The sequence below is a fragment of the Vulpes vulpes genome, chromosome 1, assembly GCF_048418805.1.
Source record: "Vulpes vulpes isolate BD-2025 chromosome 1, VulVul3, whole genome shotgun sequence".
In the NCBI taxonomy this organism is placed as follows: Eukaryota; Metazoa; Chordata; class Mammalia; order Carnivora; family Canidae; genus Vulpes; species Vulpes vulpes.
The window spans coordinates 157,404,935-157,422,675 of NC_132780.1; the positions used below are offsets into that span (position 1 = coordinate 157,404,935).

At 37.0% G+C, this 17,741-nt stretch overlaps 1 protein-coding gene and 1 pseudogene across 1 annotated transcript in view; both read right to left on the reverse strand.

The window, feature by feature from the left end:
• Nucleotides 1–17,741, reverse strand: part of LOC140595216 (protein eyes shut homolog) — a 162,078-nt gene that overhangs the window by 51,614 nt on the left and 92,723 nt on the right. The gene's annotated exons all lie outside the window — the stretch shown is intronic.
• LOC112914102 (protein SDA1 homolog) lies at nucleotides 4,360–6,476 on the reverse strand (annotated as a pseudogene).

Genomic DNA, 17,741 nt, shown 5'->3' on the forward strand with positions numbered 1-17,741 from the left:
GAAAAAATATATTTAGAGAGACAGAACAAGGGAGGGTGTATATGTGGGTGGGGAGCAGGAGAGAGAGAGAGCAAGTGAGCATATTTAAAGCAGGCTCCACACCTAGCACAGAGCTCAGGACAGGGCTTGATTCATGACCCTGAGATCATGAAATGAACTAAAACCAAGAGTCAAGCACTTACCCAATTGAGCCACCCAGGAGCCCTCAAAATACTTCTTAAGACTATGTTGTTACAAGCTGATTTAATAACAAAGTGAATTGTACCAAACAATTACTTCAAATTTCTTACAAGAACAATAATTTCATAAAAGAAGGAATCAAAGGCCACATTGACACAGTTTAACTGAAATAGCATCAGTAAAATACTTTAGTAATTCTCTTTTCCTGCTCTTCAAGGCACAGCTTGGCACTTTCACTTTATAGAATTAAATCATTCCTTCATTTATGTCAAGAATAACATCCATTTTTTAGAACCTACTATGTGCCAGCCACTAGGTTAATTATTTTCACACAATTTTCATATTTTCTCATTTAGCCATTATAAAACCTGTGTGATACATATTGTTACCACTGTATTACATGAAGGAATAAACTCAGAGAAGTTAAGAGATTTACTTTGGTTATATCACTAGTTTTAGGGCTATTATTAAAATTAAGTATGGTCTTAACTTTATTTTTTATTTTGTATTTTTAAAAGATTTTATTTGTTTATTCATGAGAGATGAGAGAGAGAGAGAGAGAGAGAGAGAGAGAGGCAGAGACACAGGCAGAGGGAGAAGCAGGCTCCATGCAGGGAATTTGATATGGGACTCACACCCTGAGCCGAAGGCAGACGCTCAACCACTGAGCCACCCAGGCTTCCCAGTATGGTCTTAACTTTAAATGTATTGTATTTGCTACTCCATTAATAAAACCTGTTAGGAAATGTTGACTTTACTTCTCTCATTTTGAGGATCTATATAGAAACCCAGAAACCACACCAAGTAGCACTTTGTTGTGAAAGGTATCATTCCCACCCTTCCCTACTAGGGGTAAGGAGTAGCAGGAATACGAAAGCACCAGAATATCCTCAAATTTTGGTGAGTGATACTTATCATGTCTCAATTCTCCTTTTAGGGGGAATGGATCAAACTGTGGTATTTGGACTTATATTATTCTGGAGTATGGTTTCCAAAGAGAAGGATTAGGGCTTAAATGAAGAACTAATATTCAGTCATTCATGAGATCAGATTAACAAGTTGCTAAATGAAGATTAGGGAGTAGTAACTCTGAGAAAAATATTTCTAAGCTAAGTAGAACTTATTAATTATGAAAAATTGTGCCAAAGTGTTAGTACTCTCACAATATACTAAGAAAGAAGCCCTAAAATATTAGGGCTATAATATATTGGTCCAGGGAGATTTAACCCAAAGCCAAAGGAAACCCACAGGAGAAAATTTTCCTGTTGAGTTACAGGCTATCAACCCTCCATGCCTCCACTCCTACTTATGGTTTGAAATTTAAGAGGAGATCCTGAATGTCATCCAAATGATACCCTAATAACTTAGTCTGCAGCCAGGGAGAGCAAAGGCTTGAATAGTATTCTTGCCATTTAAGAATTTAAACCAGAAAAAGCACAAACAAAGAAAAATACATAAAAACAAACTCTAGAATAATACGGATACTTTGAGAAATTCTATTACAAAAGTTCAAGTAAAATTGAAAGATGCTAAAGGTAAGGGGAAAACACAAAAGAGAGAAATTTCAAGTAGTGTCAACAGTTCAGCTCAATAAGTTAGATAAGACTTTTTATGAAATACAATATAGAAAATAATATTGTGAAATAGTATGTAAATAAGATGATTTAGTGACTAAGAAAAATTAAAATGGAGCCAAATGAATTTAGAAAGAAGTGTTTTGAAATAAAAGTAGATAGAAATAAAATACGTTCAATATAAAGAATAAAGCCAGAATAATCACCTCACTCCCCCTTAAAAATGTCAAAAGTAGTGTACAGTTCATATTTGAGAATATATAGCAAAAAGTGGAAGAAAAAGAAAATACAAAAAATGAACACTTAAAACACAGTGAATCGGAATATTTGAACAGTTTGATAAGGACAAAGATGCATTTTATGAATTGGTCTGTGTGATTATCATAACGTGATAGCTAATATTTGACAATTTAAAAAACTGAATTTTATTATATTTAGTTTTTCCACCTTTTCTTCATTCATATTTCAACTGTGATAAACTATACTGGCCTACTTCTACATTCTGTATGACATTACAATAGGCTGATTTTTCTTAACAAGTTTTTTTAGGCCATATACAGTACCCAATAATTTTAAATGAAGACTTAGTATAAAATTACACTGACTACATTTCACATCAAGAGAAAAGTACTACAATTAAGGCCAGAGTCATTTATTTAAAAAGATCATGAGATAGATATTTTTTCTGGAATGTGTAATTAAGAAATCAAGAGAAGGAACACAAATACACAAAAATAAAAATGCAAAAGGGAATATGAGGACAAATGGAAGCTAAGAACACTACATACCCTCAGTACAAATATGCTAAAAAGTTTATGTCAAAATATAGATTGCCAAAATTGAATGAAAATAAGAATAGCTAAATAGAACAAAAATTTGGTGGAACTGACTAAAAGATGCTGGGCTTATTTATTTATATGGATGAAGAATTCAAATTCCTATGAAAGAGATGATTCTCGTGATATGTAAGTCTTAAGCCTAAGAAAATGTACACTAGTTACCTATCAGTTATCAAAAATAATCAGAATTTGGATACAAAAGTCTCAAAATTTACAAAAAAAAAAATATTTACCACCAAACTCGTATTTGAAAATGCAAACAAACAAGTTGTATCAGTTGACACAAAATTCTATTTCTAGGAATTTATCCTGAATAAAATAATCAGACATAATGAATATACATTTATATCCATATTTCCCCTATGATATTCCAAAGTAGATCCTGAATTTCATCCAAATGATACAGAAAGGAGACAACTGCTAATGGAAGAGATCATTGTAGTCCATCACTCTAGCCCATTGCCACTGTTCCCATACTATCAATAATCTAAGGACCTTATGAAAAAGAAACCAATTCCTGTCCAAATTGTCCATTCTTCTTCATAAACCTTGGTCATCGGGAGAGAAGGCTGGCAAGATGGAGGAGAGGTAGGGTCCTCCACTCACCGGCCCCACCAACTTACCTAGATCACTTTCAAACCATGCTGAAAACCTACGAATTCGACCTGAGATTTAAAGAGAGAACAGCTGGAACGCTACAGAGAGAAGGGTTTTCGCTTCTAACAAGGTAGGAAGGAGGAAAAAAAAAAAAATCCAGTTGGGGAGGGGCCCGTGAAGGCCGGGCTAAGGCTGCTGCGAGAGCCTCTAAGAGAGGAGAACCCAGCCCTGGAGAAGCGGAAACTTTAAAAACTCCACACCAGATTCTTCCCGGATAGAAGGTGCTTAGCAGGGCAACCAGGCAGAACTGCAAGAGGAGCAGTGGGGCCTCCAGGTTCCCGAGGTCACTAACAGAGGAAGTGCTCCCAGAGGAAAGCGCAGCACACACCGCACACACCGCACACACCGGGCGAGCTCAGTAAAGGGCTGGAGCGCGCACCTGGCGGGGCTTTGGGGAGAAGCCCGTGGGTCAGGCGGGAGCTCTGGGAGGAGGGGGCTGTGCCCATCAGGAGCCACGGCCCCAGGACTGCGATTCCAGCAGCACAAACACCAGATCACAGGGCGCCGGGGGACCCAGCCCAGGATCCTGTGCTCTCCCCGGGACAGGTGGAGGTGTGGAGGGCACAGGACAGTGAGGATGCTCTTGCCCCTGAGTGCCCCCAAGCTGTGCGGGTCAGTGCACCCTGCCCCGGGAGCATCTAGGCCAGTGTGGACTGGGAGCTGCAGTAGTGACTGTGGGAGCTGACTCCAGAGCTGGAGAGCTGGCTGCCACCAGTGTTGTTGTTCCTCCTTGTGTCACCTTGCTCCTGGAAGAGGCAGGCTGCCAGGGAACAGAGGCCTCACGGGGTAAACAGCTCCCACTGAGCCCGGCACCTGGTGGAGGGCGGGGTAGCTCCCCCAGGTGCATACACCTGAGAGTCAGCACAGCATCCCCTCCCCCAGAAGACCAGCTGGAAGGAGAGGGGAAGAGCAAATTCTTGAACCAGCAGCGCTGGAAAGCTCCAGGGGAGGTAGATGGATTTACAGTACATAGAACCAGAGGAATCATCTAGGGTGAAATTTACTTAAATTGTGGTTGATATTCTTTTTTTTTTTTTTTTATTGCTACCAAATTTACTGTGTTTTCCACAATATGGTACTTCAGGACTTTTTAATGTAAACATCTTGATTAACTAATTTTCAAAATAATGATACAAATTTAGCATTCTTCTTGGAATGGAAGACTTGCTTGGAGGTTACTTCATTTTTTTCTTTTTCAAAAGTGCATCTCGTAGTGCCAGCTGCTTTTCTCGGAAGGAACGCTTGTCTTTTGACCGGATGTTGTGGCTATATCGCATCATCATAAAGTTCTTCTGTTTTTTCTTCTCTTTATTTGTGGAACTGGAAAATGGGTTCATTTTGGTTTTCTTCCTCACAAATTCTTTTCAGTCTGTATTTCCAGCCACTGCTGTTGCTAATCTTGTCTCCTTGTCAGATTTTGGCTTTTTATGAAGGTGTTCAATGTCCCGAAGAGAAAGTAACTCACCCCTGGGCTTCTCATCACTATCTATTTCAATATATTTCCTCTTTTGGGCTTTCCCTGGGGTAGCGTCGAGTTCTTTCCTCATTTGGGCTATGCAGATTTTCTGGAAGTCTTCTTGAGTTAGAACTCGGCTCGTGCTAATGGCTGCAGCTTTGGCTTTCTGCTCCTCCATGGGCATCCTGTTGAGCTTGAATATTTCTTGCTGCTCTTCATCAGAAGAATGATGCACATCAACCCACTCACCATCAGCATCTGCCTCCTCACTGAGACTGGTACTTTCCTACCCATCCTCAACATTTTCAGCATTCTCTTCTTTTCCAGCTTCTAGAACTTATGCTTCTGGAATGTAATCTTTAGCATCTAATTCTCCATATTCTTGCACTCTTGCTTCTATGGAGGCCTCTGTAGGCTTACCCCAGAATTTCTTCTGCAACATCTTCGGTTCATCGTTTGGAAGAGCTGAATCAAAGTTCTAGCAGACATCATCACATTCTTATCTCTGTGTGTTTTATACTGAGCTAGGTCTTGGAGAAGTTCTTCAGTAATGGCTAGAGGATATCGAGCTGTTATCTCTTTTATACCATTGATTCCTACTGTCATGACCTCCCCAGAGTTCTTGAAGGTGACAGAATTGTTGGCCACAGTCATGAGCACTGACTGAATTATCTCTGGGGATACTAAGTGATGAGATGCTTGGGCAGGAAACAGAAGGATCTTTGTTACTTCTCTTTGGTGAGGCTGCAGAAATCTTCGTACAAAGGGATAGAAGTTGAAGAGAAAAAGCTCATGAATTCCCACCAATCTGGATATGAGGTTCATGAGCATCATTTTCACCTCAAACCTCTTCGTAGAGCTATCTAGTTGTTTTGGTAATTTTTCTGCAAAATCTTGGGGATCATGAATCAAATGAATAGCTGAAAAGTTAAACACCTCTGGTTTCTTCTTCTTTTTTGTTGTTTCTTGAGCACTTTCATAGCCTTTTCCAACATTTTCTTGTGTTTGGAGCTTTTCTTCCCAGTGGCATATTGCACTAGCAGGTCTCTTGCTGTTGGTCCTTCACCCTCTGATTCTGAGTCACTGTCCTCTTTCTCCTCTTCATCTTTCCTAAGGAAAAATGTCAAAGCAGCAACTAGTATCTTGGTGACCTTAGAGAAACATGCAGTTGTGATCACATTGACAGTTTTGGCATCATTCCAGATGTTTCAGAAGAAAGTTCAATCACCACATCCAAAGATATCTTGGCTACAGTTGCATTGCTGTCTCTTAACATGGTGTACATGAAATTCTGCAACACAATATTCACTTTATTGTTCTTGTGTTTTGCATTCTTGATATCAGTGACAATATGTGTGTATATAGTCTTTCGCAGAAGCTTATCATGGCAACGCAGAAGTTCAAAGAAGAGTTCTAGCAAACTTGATGGATTGATGAGATTCTTATTTCTCAGCAAGATCAAAGCTTTGCAAAATGTCATTCAAAGATCTGGATCCAAAACAGTGTGATTGTAGGAGAGAAGATCTTTCAGCTCTTGAGGAAAGTTAATTAAATGTTTGGGTAGCAGTGACCAATCTGTGCCATAAACATCACTAGCTCTGCCAGTTCTTTGCTAGGTTTATTTGGTTGTAATTTGAAAATCTCCACATTGGATTTGTAGTGATTATACTGCTGTAGAAACTCCTCGACCTAAACTGGCGGATCCCGCTTGATCAGATTTTGTAATTGTGGCAGGTTGCTGGGGAGCATGTTATTGTTTCCGTTAGACATGTTTGTTGCTGAGTGGCTCCTCAAGAAGCAGTCGAAGAAGGCTGTGGTTGATATTCTTGATGAAGCCCACTCATATAGCTATTCTGCACTGAGCAAAATGACTAGAAAGAAGAACTCACCACAAAAGAAAGAATTAGAAACAGTACTCTCTGCCACAGAGTTACAGAATTTGGATTACAATTCAATGTCAGTCAATTCAGAAGCACAATCATAAAGCTACTAGTGACTCTGGAAAAAAGCATAAAGGACTCAAGAGACTTCGTGACTGCAGAATTTAGATCTAATCAGGGCAAAATTAAAAATCAATTAAATGAGATGCAATCCAAACTGGAGGTCCTAATGATGAGGGTTACTGAGGTAGAAGAAAGAGTGAGTGACATAGAAGACAAGTTCATGGCAAGGAAGGAAGCTGAGGAAAAAAAGAGAAATACAATTAAAAGACTATGAGGAAATGTGACGGGGAATAAACGATAGCCTCAGAAAGAAAAATCTACATATAATTGGGATTCCAGAGAGTGCCAAGAGGGACAGAGGGTCAGAAAGCATATTTGAACAAATCATAGCTGAGAACTTCCCTAATTTAGGGAGGGAAACAGACATTCAGATCCAGGAGATAGAGAGGTCTGCCCCCAAATCAATAAAAAACATTCAACACCTCGACATTTAATAGTGAAACTTGCAAATTCCAAAGATAAAAGAGAAAATCCCTTAGAGCAGCAAGAGATAAGAGATCCCTAACTTATATGGGGAGAGATATTAGATTAACAGCAGACCCCTCCACAGAGACGTGGCAGGCCAGAAAGGGCTGGAAGGATATATTCAGGGTACTAAAAGAGAAGAATATGCAGCCAAGAATACTCTTTCCAGCAAGGCTCTCATTCAGGAGAGAAGGAGAGTTAAAGAGCTGCCAAGATAGGCAGAAGCTGAAAGAATATGTGACCACCAAACCAGCTGTGAGAAATATTAAGGGGGACCTGTAAAAAACAAAGCCCAAAGAAATAATCCACAAAACAGGGACTGAATAGATATTATGATGACGCTAAATTCATATCTTTTCAATAGTATCTCTGAGCATGAATAGCTAAATGATCCCATCAAAAGACGCAGGGTTTCAGACTGGATTAAAAAAAAGCAAGACTCATCTATTTGCTGTCTATGAGAGACTCATTTCAGACCTAAGGACACCTCCAGTATGAAAATGAAAGGTTGAATGGTCCTCAAAAATGGTCCTCAAATGAAGGTCAAATGGTCTTCAAAATGAAAGATCAAATGGTCCTCAAAAGAAAGCTGGGGTAGCAATCCTCATATCAGATAAATTAAAGTTTATCCCAAAGACTATAGTAAGAGATGAAGAGGGACACAGTATCATACTTATAGGTTCTATCCAACAAGAAGAACTAACAATCATGAATATTTATGCCCCTAATGTGGGAGCTTCCAAGTAAATCAATCAATTAATAACCAAAGTAAAGACATACTTAGTTAATAATACACTAATAGTAGGAGACTTCAACATGGCACTTTCTGCAAATGACAGATATTCTAAGCACAACATCATCAAAGAAACTAGAGCTTTAAATGATACACTGGATCCGATGGATTTCATAGATATATACAGAACTTTGCATCTGAACGAAAATGAATACATATTCGTCTCAAGTGCACATGGAACTTTCTCCAGAATAGACCACATACTGGGTCACAAAACAGGTCTCAACTGATACCAGAAGATTGGGATTGTTCTCTGTGTATCTTCAGACCACAATGCTTTGAAACTAGAACTCAACCACAAGAAGAAATTTGGAAGAAACTCAAACATGTGGAGGTTAAAGAGCATCCTATTAAAAGATGAATGGGTCAACCAGGAAATTAAAGAATAGTTAAAAAGATTCATGGAAACCAATGAAAATGAAGGTACAGCCATTCAAAATCTTTGGGATACAACAAAAGCAGTCCTGAGAGGGAAATACATCGCAATTGAAGATTTCCTCAAAAAATTGGAAAAAAACTCAGATACACAAACTAATCTTGCACCTAAAGGAACTGGAGAAAGAACATCAAATAAAACATACACCAAGCAGAAGAAAAAGAGTTAATAAAGATTCGAGCAGAACTCAATGACATAGAGACCAGAAGAACTGTAGAACAGATTAACAAAACCAGGAGTTGGTTTTCTGAAAGAATTAATAAGATAGATAAACCATTAGCCAGCCTTGTTAAAAAGAAAGAGAAGACTCAAATTAATAAAATCATGAATGAAAGAGGAGAGATCACAACCAATACAAAGGAAATACAAACGATTTTAAAAATGTATTATAAGCAGCTATACCCCAATAAATTAGGCAATCTAGAAGAAATGGATGCATTTCTGGAAAACCACAAATTACCAAAACTGGAACAGGAAGAAATAGAAAACCTTAACAGGCCGATAACTGGGGAGGAAATTGAAGCAGTCATCAAAAACCTCTCAAGACACAAAACTCCAGGGCCAGATGGATTCCCAGGGGAATTCTATCAAATCTTTAAATAAGAAATAATACCTATTCTACTAAAGCTGTTTTGAAGAATAGAAAGGGAGGGAATATTTCCAAACTCATTTTATGAAGCCAGCATCACCTTAGTTCCAAAACCAGACAAAATGACCCCACCAAAAAGGAGGATTATAGACCAATATCCCTGCTGAACACAGATGCAAAAATTCTCAACATGATACTAGCCAATAGGATCCAATAGTACATTACGAAGATTATTCACCATGACCAAGTGGGATTTATCCCCGGGATGCAAGGTTGGTTCAACACTCATAAAACAATCAACATGATAGATCATATCAGCAAGAGAAAAACCAAGAACCATATGATCCTCTCAATAGATGCAGAGAAAGCATTTGATGAAATACAGTATCCATTCCTGATCAAAACTCTTCAGAGTGTAGGGATAAAGGGAACATTCCTCAATATCTTAAAAGCCATCTACAAAAACCCACAGCAAATATCATTCTCAATGGGGAAACACTGGGAGCCTTTCCGCTAAGATCAGGAACATGACAGGGACGTTCACTCTCACCACTGCTATTCAACATAGTACTAGAAGTCTTAGCCTCAGCAATCAGACAACAAAAAGAAATAAAAGGCATTCAAATTGGCAAAGAAGAAGTCAAACTGTCCCTCTTTGCCAATGACATGATACTCTACATAGAAAACCCCAAAGACTCCACTCCAAGACAGCTACAATTCATACAGCAATTCAGAAATGTGGCAGGATACAAAATCAATGCCCAGAAATCAGTGGCATTTCTATACACTAACAATGAGACTGAAAAAAGAGAAATTAAGGAGTCATTTCCATTTACAATTTCACCCAAATATAAGATACCTAGGAATAAACCTAATCAAACAGGTAAAGGATGTATACCCTAAAAACTACAGAACACTTCTGAAAGAAATTGAGGAAGACACAAAGAGATGGAAAAATATTCCATGCTCATGGATTAGAAGAACTAATATTGTGAAAATGACTATGTTACCCAGGGCAATGTAGCACGTTCAATGCAATCCCTATCAAAATACCTTGGACTTTCTTCAAAGAGTTGGAACAAATAATCTTAAGATTTGTGTGGAATCAGAAAAGACTCTGAATAGCCAGGGGTATATTGAAAAAGAAAACCAGAGCTGGGGGCATCACAATGCCAAATAGCAAGTTGTATTACAAAGCTGTGATCATCAAGAGAGTGTGGTACTGGCACAAAAACAGACAGATCAATGGAAGAGAATATAGAACTCAGAAATGGGCCTCAACTCTATGGTCAACTGATATTTGACAAAGCAGGAAAGACTATCCATTGGAAAAAAGACAGTCTCTTCAATAAATGGTGCTGGGAAAATTGGACATCCACATGCAGAATAATGAAACTAGACCATTCTCTTACACCATACACAAAGATAAACTCAAAATGGATTAAAGATCTACATGTGAGACAAGAATCCATCAAAATCTTAGAAGAGAACACTGGCAACACTGTTTTTGAACTTGGCCACAACAACTTCTTGCAAGACACAGCTATGAAGGCAAGGGAAACAAAAGCAAAAATGAACTATTGGAACTTAATCAGGATAAAAAGCTTCTGCACAGCAAACGAAACAGTCAACAAAACTAAGACAACCTACAGAATGGGAGAAGATATTGCAAATGACATATCGATAAAGGGCTAGTATCCAATATCTATAAAAGCTTATTAAACTCAACACCCATGAAACAAACAATCGAATCATGAAATGGGCAAAAGACTTGAACGGAAATTTCACAGAGGAAGACATAGACATGGCCAACAAGCACATGAGAAAATGTTCTGCATCACGGGCCATCAGGGAAATACAAATCAAAACCACAATGAGATACCACCTCACACCAGTGAGAATGAGGAAAATTAACAAGCAATAAATTTTGGAGAGGATCTGGAAAAAGGGAACACTGTTGCACTGTTGGTGGGAATGTGAACTGGTACAGCCTCTCTGGAAAACTGTGTGGAGGTTCCTCAAAGAGTTAAAAATAGAGCTACCTTATGACCCAGCAATTGCACTGCTGGGGATTTACTCCAAAGATACAGATGCAGTGAAAGACCGAGACACCTGCACCCCAATGTTTATAACAGCAATGTCCACAATAGCCAAACTGTGAAACGAGCCTCAGTGTCCATCGAAAGATGAATGGATAGAGAAGACGTGGTCTATGTATGCATGGAATATTACTCAGCCATTAGAAATGACGAATACCCACTATTTGCTTTGATGTGGATGGACCTGGAGGGTACTATGCTGAGTTAAGTAAGTCAATCGGAGAAGGACAAACATTATATTGTTTCATTAATACAGGGAATATAAAAAAATAGTGAAAGGGAATAAAGGGGAAAGGAGAGAAAATGAGTGGGAAACATCAGTGAGGGTGAGAGAACATGAGAGACTCTTAACTCTGGGAAATGAAAGGGGTAGTGGAAGGGGAGGTGGATGGGGGGTTGGGGTGACTGGGTGATGGGCACTGAGTGGGGCACTTAACGGGATGAGCACTGGGTGGTATGCTATATGTTGGCAAATCGAACTCCAATAAAAAAAATACACACACAAAAAAAGAAACCTTGGTTATCAAAAGTTTCATGTTAATGAATCAAATTCTCATTGTATACTTAAAAATATATATTTATTTAATTGATTTAGTGCAAGCTTAGCTTTTCGTTAAAGTCGATACATAAAGTATAGATTTTATTCTATCCTATTATTCTTTAACTGAAATGAAACATTCTATTCTCAAGCAACTAATTGCAAGTAGTTCTCCATGATGAGAACTCAAAGCAAATAAATAAGAGTAGCAAGAAATGAGAGGAGAAAGAGATAATGGATGAATTTATGAGTTTCCAATATTCAGAAGCATCAAGGACTTAAGATGAAAATCAGAAAACTAGAAATAAGGAATGGGAATGAAAGAAAATAATCAACCAATCATAAAAGATGAAAGAGGCCTTGTTTGAATCAATAGTAATATGTCATTATATTGAAGACCATGATTAATTTAAATAATTCACTAAAGGTAAAAAACAGTGAGATTTAGTTGCTTCAGAGAGACAAGGAAGTGTCAGATCTGAAACCTTCAGATCTGAAATCAAGGTGAATTCCCATCTGCTTACCTTAAAAAATGCTCTTTCCGTCTATTGTCTTTTATATGCTGGTATATATGGTATCGTGTGAATCCATGGTGCTCCTCGAGCCTCTACTTCTTGCACTGTGATCATTTCACAAACAAATTCTCCAGGGCCTGAACTGCAACACTAAACTTTTGTACTGGCTTTTCTGCAACAGCTGCCACTCTTCCCAGATCACTGGGGCAACTTTCCTGCTCATACCTCCACATCTATTCTGCCCTAACCATGCCAAACTTTCTACCAGGCCTACCGATACCACTGTCAGTAAAGCCTGCTCATCAGCCTTCCCCTGTCCATGGCTTTGCTGACTTCACTTATAACCTCTCTTACTCAAACTTTTCCCATAGAGTAGCTATCAAACCGTTCTACCTCTTTAGAGATCCATGCATTGAGAAGATTCTCAGAGCACAGGTAAGTATACTTTGGTCCTTTTGGTTTATATATAGCTCTCTGAACAATCAGGAAAATACCAGGCACTGGTACTCATTTCCATCCTTGAGATAAATTCTCCTTTTTGGAGAGAAATATTCTTTGAGGGTTTCACAGATATTTCTGTTTTCCTTTCTCTTTTCTTTTTCCTTCCTTCCTCTTTTGCCTCTCTCTTCCTCCCTTCCTTTTTTCCATCTCATACATTTCCAAGTTCAACATATATTACTTTACATGCATGAGTGCAAGTAGTCATCATGACTGCAGTTAAATGCCTTTATCAGGCAATTAAAGCCATTTAAAACATATTCATATTTAACTCCAGTTTTGCTTAACTCCATATCAGACAGCTATATGCCTCCACTGCAGCAGCCTCAGTGAATATGACATATAAATTATCTGGATTTCATCTGGATTTGATCCTGAAGTATGATGAAAGTAAGTAAAAAATTGAAATTTGTAGCAGTATGCCTAGATCTGTTGAAAATAGTCTTGCAGGAGAATAGAAGTTGAATTTGTGGAAAACTGTTAGTTTGGAGACTAATACAGGACTATAGAGCAATACAGGAGAAATGAGATGCACACTACAACAGTATAGAGAATAAGAAAGTAGAAGAGATATTCAGAAGGCAGAATGAACAAGACTTGAAATCTTGCCGACATTTATTAACAGGAAGGAATCTAAAGTGTCAATTATTATTTGGTACTTCTCTTCATACTCTTAACATATTCTCATATTTAATATATTTTTATATTTTTTCTTTTTTCTGGTTTATTTTTAAAATATTTTTATTTATTTATTCATGAGAGACAGACAGAGAGAGAGAGAGAGAGAGAGAGAGGCACAGACACAGGCAGAGGGAGAAGCAGGCTCCATGCAGGGAACCTGTGGGTCTTGATCCTGGGTCTCCAGGATCAGGCCCTGGGCTGAAGGCAGCGCTAAACCGCTGAGCCACCTGGGCTGCCTATTTCTTCTGGTTTAAACTGCTATTTATTACACTTCTCTTCACAGTGCAGAAAGCAATCCCCCCGCCAAAAAATAAAAAATAAAAAATAAAAAAAGGAAGGCTCTCCCAAACATTTACATTCCATTACTGGTAACCTATTTCCTTGATGTATAGCCAATCACATAATCTTTACTTTTTTGGGAGGGGGGGCAACAAAAGTAATTGTTTCACCAATCTGGATACCTAATTTTCCCTGTGGAAATCCATATTTCTTTCTCATGATGTCTACTTTCCTCTCCACTAACAAATCCTGGGGGCTTGCTCACATAATTTAATTTTTTTAGTTTTAGACCTTAAATACAATTTCCTCCACTGGATGTCCCATCTGCTTCAGGAGCCTTATTTTAGCACCTATTTTATATTCCATCATTGTCTATTTAGATTTACCTATGTGAATATGTACACAAATGTGTATATTCACATTTTAATCTTCATTTTTAATCCATATTCCCTTTTTAAAATTTCTATTCTAGTCCATTTTATATTTAGAAAGAATATTTTTCCAGTTAATCTTCCTCTGATAGATCACCTGGATGATAGGTTTTTTGATTGTCTGCATAAATATAAATATTTCTCTCACCTCTCAATATATAGTAGTCATGTGTAAGATTTGGGGGAGGCAATATTTTCTCTTGGTAGTCTATAGATGCTTTTTAAAGCTGTAAATGTTATACCACTATCCCGAAGCTACTAGTGTTGATAATAAACTATGTGATGCCATGCTGATTACTTTTCCTTTGTAGGTAAATTGTTTTTTCCTGCCTTAAAGCTTGATAGATATTTCACTATGTGTTTTTATCATCAATCTAGCTTGGCTAGAGAGTGTCTTTAACTCAGACTCAACCTTTGCTCCAGCTCAGAGAAATATATTATGTAACTTGATTAATTATTGCTTCTCCTCTGTATGTTCTTTTTACTCTTTCTATAGCTTCTATCATTCACATGTTAGGTCTCCTTGATCTATTCTCCAAGTTACTCAACTTTATTTATCATGACTCATTAACTAATTCATCCATTAAGTTCTTCAATAAATAATCCTTGAGCTTCTACTGTAGATAGTTATTTTTCTAGCCACAGTGCATATTCAGTGAGTAAGATTTTGTTTTTGTTTTTCCCCCCTCATGAGGGTCATCTTTTGGTGGTAAAGGACAGGACATAAAGACTTAGATATAGGATATTTCAAGAGAAAAGTGAAGCAGGTTAAAGGGTATAGTAAGCACAGATGATTACTGTTTTCCTAAAATTTGCATCAGAGACAGTTTCATGGGCAATTAATATTTCATAAAACCAGGATAAATTTAGGGTAAGATCATGTATGTACATGAAGATAAAAGCAGATTCCCCTTTATTTATTCTTTTCTCTACTTTAAACTACTTCTTTCATAAAGCATTCTAAATTTCCATAATTTGGATTACCACTTTCTTTCCAATTTTCCACATACATTATTAATTGAATAGTATGTTTTTTAGTTGTAGTCTTGGTATGTATGTATATCTATGTGCTCTACTCGATTCTTTTCACTTATTTTAGCTACAGTTATCTAATTCTTTCTTTCTCTCCTCCAGAGATTCTAATATCCTCAAGTTGTAATCATTTTATTTTAACTCATGTTTCTCTCCTCTGGCCTCTCTTGAATCCAGTATTTTCCCTTGCTAACTCAGTGTCCTAAATGTGGTATCCTTCAGTGAATGGAAGGAAAAAATGGGCCAAGAAAGTTCAAGCAGTCAGGATATCAGTCCTTTTCTTAGGGTCATGGATCTGGCCTCTCTCTTCACTGGTATCACTGAGCATACTCCCACTGAGAGCCTTTGGTCCTTAAATTTGGAACTTAGTTGACTATGGCAAAGGAAAACAAGAACACTAAGTAGGTTGATTTGATTTTGACCTCCCTTAAATAGTCAAAGTGTTTATACTGATGAAGTAGCTGCTATTTTCTGGTTATTGTTCTGTTGTCCCTCTGCTTATTTACAAATGCTTCCTAACTCACAAAGCAAGATAATCTGTATAAATTGCTTTTGCTGAGATAGGGAAGCTAAGACCGAATTCATTTTAGCTGCTCAAGGTGTCTAACTATCATTCAAAGAACTCAGCTGTTTTAAGTATGAAGAGAGAGGAAAGATATACCATGTTCCTGGAATATCCAATGTATACTCATATTTTTGTATGAAATTATTGTTTGTTAATAAATATTAAGGTAGTAGGAACAGTAAATATTTTTGTAACATGGAGGGCAAGAGGGATGTAAATAATTGTGATGAAAATGTTTAAGGTGTTATTTTTAGTGGTAAAGAGAAATAATATATAGAGGAACAAAGGATCTGAATAAGATACATGTAAGAAAAAGAAAAGACAGATAATGGAAATAAAATATTTCAGTGGAAAAGCCAAGAGAAAATAAAATACAGATTAATATTCTTTTCTTATTCTTCTCAAAATGATTTCCTATAATTCTCTGAAATGTCTCTCCTTTATTGGGTTGTATTTTGTCAATTAAGCCAATATTTATTAGACAATTAGCTTTACTTTATTTCTTGGACAGAATATCCCAAACTTTGTTCAATGACCTATGGATACATGCTACCAGTTTTTTTTTTTTTTCATGCTACCAGTTTTAATGAGAAATGTTAGGCTCTTTTGGGAACACAGTATTGAGTAAAAAGGTAATAGCAGCAGCATTTTGACAACTACTTCATGTAATGTGGAAATACTGGCATTTGCTACATTTATTTTTAAAGCATGGAGAATTGACAAAATAAAATGAAAATCAATGAACCTAAATAATTAGCATATTTTAAATACAAGTTTTTATTTTTTTATTTTTTAATTTTATTTATTTATGATAGGCACACAGTGAGAGAGAGAGAAGCAGAGACATAGGCAGAGGGAGAAGCAGGCTTCATGCACCGGGAGCCAGACGTGGGATTCGATCCCGGGTCTCCAGGATCGCGCCCCGGGCCAAAGGCAGGCGCCAAACCGCTGCGCCACCCAGGGATCCCAAATACAAGTTTTTAAAATATTTTTTCAAAATATCGAGGAAAACATAAACTTAATAAAATTAAAAATGAAACTTGCAATGCTCTCATAAATAATTGGTAGGAAATTATTAAAGAAACGTATTAAAACAATGAAGTAAACACTCCATGAAACAACAAAAATGAAAACTGAAAATTAAATTAAATATTATTTGATTTTCTTAAAGAGTTAGCTTCAAAGATAGTATGTCAACAGTGTCACTTGGATTGGGAGCATATTCTTGCTTAAAGTTTTCTAGATGCTGAAAAATGGCTCTTTCCAACTCTATACTATTCTAGGAAATGGAAGGAGAGTTTTTTTTTTTTTTTAAGGAGAGTTATAAAGTAACTCCAAATTGTTTTCTCTGACTTTGTTATCTTGAAATACTCCTATCACTTGTTTGAAGAGCAGGAGAAAGTTTTGCTACATTTTTTTTCCTGGGTCTGTACCATTCTATTATAAGTGAGTTGTAATTTTTGTCACAAAAAAAGCATTGTGGTTCACTTTTTTTCCCTTTGTTTTCATAATCTATAGATGGAAATTCTGATGCAGAGTTATTTGTATCAATTTCAACACTGTCATGTACCTATTCCACTTCTTGGAAAAAACTCTTTGAAGTAGATGTATTTATTCTTACAAAAGAAGTTTTGCAATACCACTACATGCTTGTTCACTGTGACTTGTTAGGGCATAGACAGATGTCTAACTCATACACTACTCATTTTATCAATTTATCTTTTTTGCTTAAACTGAGTGACTGAGTCATTGTTCAAATCTCAAAACACATGATTCATATATATCACAGTTCTTTAAGCCTTAAAAAATGTTACTAGACAAAAAGAGCTGTATTTTCCAATAAAAATTAGCATGATATACTAGTTGATAATTTATAATATTAAAATTTATAATAACACTATAAGTTAAAGTGGAGATAATAATTGAGAAGAACTATTTTCAGAATGCTTATCAAGATTGACAGGAAATAAATTTTGAGGAGATGTCTGAGCAAAAACTCAACAATGGAAAATGTCCTTTATAAAGGAGACTAACAAATACAGAGGCTTGAAGTAGGAGATGCTTCAGGTATTCCAGAAACTTCTCAAAGAAAAAAGTGGCAGGAATTGAGT